General features: G+C 54.9%; 4 pseudogenes; all 4 read left to right on the top strand.

Moving 5' to 3' along the window:
- The first annotated feature begins 723 nt into the window (after positions 1-723).
- LOC149198499 (5S ribosomal RNA) lies at positions 724-842 on the top strand (annotated as a pseudogene).
- Positions 843-1,583: 741 nt separating this feature from the next.
- On the top strand, positions 1,584-1,702 carry LOC149198498 (5S ribosomal RNA; annotated as a pseudogene).
- Positions 1,703-2,462: 760 nt separating this feature from the next.
- On the top strand, positions 2,463-2,581 carry LOC149198497 (5S ribosomal RNA; annotated as a pseudogene).
- Positions 2,582-3,265: 684 nt separating this feature from the next.
- Positions 3,266-3,384, top strand: LOC149198496 (5S ribosomal RNA; annotated as a pseudogene).
- The last annotated feature ends 807 nt before the right edge of the window (positions 3,385-4,191 follow it).

The following is a 4,191-nucleotide window of genomic DNA, read 5'->3' as shown; positions in this document are numbered from 1 at the left end:
TTTGTGTGGCTCGGCGAAGCCAGTGGAAGTGATCCTCGCGAGTGCGATCACGCCGGCATCAGTGCGGAACTCCACGGTTAGGTGCGCTTGATGGTTTTATTGGGTCGCGTCACGTGTTCATCTTGTTTTGCGACGTGGGACCACCTATATATTGATCTGCAATGGAATCTCGTGAATGAAGAGATCGCCCGAGCATCAAGGGGGGAGGGGGAGCACCACTGAGGGAAATAGACGACAGCTCCGAGGGAAACTCGGGAACAGGGCACGAATTCAGCACCCTAGTCAGAAGCCACGAGCGTGATTGCAGCGCATTGCGGCAGTGGGTGATGAATCTAGGACCGTTCGCATCACTGTAGCAAAGATGACACGAGGAGAGTAGGTAAGAGGTTTAAATCATATATGCTTTTGTGGGAATTCAAATTTGGGAGGAACCGCGGATCGCGCATGGAAAAGCAGCGCAAGCTCCACACAGTTTTGTCGGTGGTCGCGGAACTTACGCCTTTTTCTCCCCTCTCTCTCTCTCTCCTTTCCTTCCCTCTCCCCGTTCGTTCTTCACTTGGTTCGCTTGCTCCCCGCGGGGCGGGGCACGCCGCCAAGTCGGGGAAGAGGGTGAGCTCCTGCACCGCGGCGAACAGCTTTGGACTGAGGGCCATGGATAGGCACCATGCCCTGTGCATGGCTTAGCGATCTCCCTTGAAGAGGGGGTGGACGCGAGATCTTTGCGGGTGAGATCATACCAGAGTTAATGCACCGGATCCCATCAGAACTCCGCAATTATGCACGCTTGGGCTAGAGTAGTATTGGGATGGGTGACCTCCCAGGAAGTGCTAGTGTTGCACCCTCCCCCCTTTTTGTGCGGTTCGACGGAGCTAGTGGAAGTGATGCTCGCAGGTGCGATTGCGCCGACGTCAATGCGAAACGCCGTTATTAGGCTTTCTTGACGGTTTTATTGGGTCACGTCACGTGTTCATCTTATTTTGCGACGTGGGGCTACCTATATATTGATCCACAATGGAATCCCGCAAATGAAGAAATCGCCCGAGCATTAAGGGGCGAGGGGGAGCACCACTAAGGGAAACAGAGGACTGCTCCGAGGGAAACTCGGGAACGGGGCATGGATTCATCACCCTAGTCGGAAGTCACGAGTGGGATTGAAGCGCATTGCAGCAGCGGGTGATGAATTTAGGATTGTTCGCGTCACTGTAGAAAATATGACGCGGGGGAGAGTAGGTAAGAGGTTTAAATAATATATGCTTTCGTGGGAATTTGAATTTGGGAAGAACCGTGGATTGCGCACGGAAAGGCAGCGCGAGCTCTACGCAGCATCATCGGTGGTCACGGAAATTACGCCTTTTTCTCCCCTCTCCCTCTCTCTCCTTTCCTTCCCTTTCCCCCTTCGTTCTTCCCCTGGTTCGTTGTCTCCCCGTGGGGGAGGGGGGTTGGGGCGTGCCGCCAAGTCGGGGAAGAGGGCGAGCTCCCGCGCCGCGGCAAACGGCTTCGAACGGAGGGCCATGGATGGGCGCCATGCCCTGCGCATGGCTCGGTGGTCTCCCTTGAAGAGGCGGAGTGGGCGAGATCTTTGCAGGTGTGATCATGCTAGCGTTAATGCACCGGATCCCATTAGAACTCCGCAGTTAAGCGTGCTTGGGCTAGAGTATTACTGGGATGGGTGACCTCTCGGGAAGTCCTAGTGTTGGACCCTCCCCCCTTTTTGTGCGACTTGGCAAAGCGAGTGGAAGTGATCCTCGCGGGTGCGATCACGCCGGCGTCAGAGTGGAACACCCCGGTTAGGCGCGCTTGACGGTTTTATTGGGTTGCGTTACGTGTTCATCTTGTTTTGCGACGTGGGGCTACCTATATTTTGATCTGCAATGGAATCCCGTGAATGAAGAGATCGCCTGAGCATTAAGGGGGGAGGGGGAGCACCACTGAGGGAAACAGAGGACTGCTCCGAATGAAACTCGGGAATGGGGCACGGATTCGTCACCCTAGTCGGAAGTCACGAGTGGGATCGCAACGCATTGCGGCAGTGGGTGATGAATCTAGGACCGTTCGCGTCACTGTAGCAAAGATGACGCGGGGGAGAGTAGGTAAGAGGTTTAAATCATATATGCTTTTGTGGGAATTCGAATTTGGGAAGAACCGCAGATCGCACACGGAAAGGCAGCACGAGCTCCATGCAGTGCCATCGGTGGTCATGGAACTTACGCCTTTTCTCGCCTCTCTCTCTCTCTCTCTCTCTCTCTCTCTCTCTCTCTCTCTCTCTCTCCTTCCATTTCCCCCTTCGTTCTTCCCCTCGTTTGCTGGCTCCCCGCAGGGCGGGGTGCGCCGCCAAGTTGGAGAAGAGGGCGAGCTCTCGCGCCGCGGCGAACAGCTTCGGTCGAAGGGCCATGGATGGGCGACATGCCCTGCGTGTGGCTCGGCGGTCTTTGTTGAAGAGGGGGAGGGGGCGAGATCTTTGCAGGTGCGATCATACCAGCGTTAAAGCACCGGATCCCATCAGAACTCCGCAGTTAAGCGCACTTGGGCTAGAGTAGTACTAGGATGGTTGACGTCCCAGGAAGTCCTAGTGTTGCACCCTCCCCCATTTTTGTGCGGCTCGGTGGATCCTGTGGAAATGATCATCGCGGGTGCGATTGCGCCGACGTCAGTGCGGAACTCCGCGGTTAGACGCGCTTGCCGGTTTTATTGGGTCGCATCACTTGTTCGTCTTGTTTTGCAACGTGGGTCTACCTATATATTGATCTGCAATGGAATCCCGCGAATGAAGAGATCGCCCGAGCATGAAGGTTGGAGGGGGAGCACCACTGAGGGAAACAGAGGACTGCTCCGAGGGAAACTCGGGAACGGGGCACGGATTCATCACCCTAGTTGGAAGTTACGAGCGGGATCGTAGCGCATTGCTGCAGTGGGTGATGAATCTAGGACCGTTCGCGTCACTATAGCAAAGATGACGCGGGGGAGAGTAGGTAAGAGGTTTAAATCATATATGATTTTGTGGGAATTCGAATTTGGGAAGAACTGCGGATCGCACACGGAAAGGCAGCGCGAGCTCCACGCAACGTCGTTAGCGGTCGCAGAACTTTCGCCTTTTTCTCCCCTCTTTCTCTCTCTCTCCTTTCCTTCCCTTTCTGCCAAGTCGGGGAAGAGGGCGAGCTCCCGCGCTGCGACAAACGGCTTCGTACAGAGGGCCATGGATGGGCACCATGCCCTGCGCGTGGCTCGGCTGTCTCCCTTGAAGAAGGGGAGGGGGCGAGATCTTTGCAGGTGCGATCATACCAGCGTTAATGCACCGAATCCCATCAGAACTCCGCGGTTAAGTGTGCTTCGACTAGAGTAGTACTGGGATGGGTGACCTCCCGGGAAGTCCTAGTGTTGCACCCTCCCCCATTTTTGTGCGGCTCGGCGGAGCCGGTGGAAGTGATCCTCGCGGGTGCGATCGCACCGGCGTCAATGCGGAACTCCGCGGTTAGGCGCACTTGACGGTTTTATTGGGTCGCGTCGCGTGTTCATCTTGTTTTACGACGTGGGGCTACCTATATATTGATCCACAATGGAATCCCGCAAATGAAGAGATCACCCGAGAATTAAGGGGGGATGGGGACACCACTGAGGGAAGCAGAGGACTGCTCTGAAGGAAACTTGAGAACGGTGCACGGATTCATCACCCTAGTTGGAAGTCACGAGCGGGATTGCAGCGCATTGTGGCAGTGGGTGATGAATCTAGGACCATTCGCGTCACTGTAGCAAAGATGACGCGGGGGAGAGTAGGTAAGAGGTTTAAATCATATATGATTTTGTGGGAATTCGAATTTGGGGAGAACCGCGGATTGCGCACAGAAAGGCAGTGTGAGCTCCACGCAGCGCCGTCAGTGGTCGCGGAACTTACGCCTTTTTCTCCCCTCTCTCTCTCTCTCTCTCCTTTCCTTCCCTTTTCCTTAAGAACCTTTATGCACTTGAGGAACAAGATGCATGCAAAGCCTTGAAGAGCGCGGCAAATGTTAGAGACTTGGTGGTTGAGAGGGAGAGTAAATTACCTCTCAACATGCAGTCCCAGAAGAAGTCTCAGATAATTGTAGAAGAGCCACAATTGGAGATGACGAGAGGAGATTGAGTAGAGGCATCTACTCATGCAGAGACCTCCAATAGGGGGAAATGTCGAGCCAAGTGGGCAGAGGGATCACATGTAGC

The sequence above is a fragment of the Pinus tabuliformis genome, chromosome 2_1 (genome assembly GCF_031772625.1).
Source record: "Pinus tabuliformis cultivar Carrire ecotype Pingquan chromosome 2_1, CPIR1, whole genome shotgun sequence".
In the NCBI taxonomy this organism is placed as follows: domain Eukaryota; kingdom Viridiplantae; phylum Streptophyta; class Pinopsida; order Pinales; family Pinaceae; genus Pinus; species Pinus tabuliformis.
This window is presented reverse-complemented; position numbering and strand designations above follow the sequence as displayed.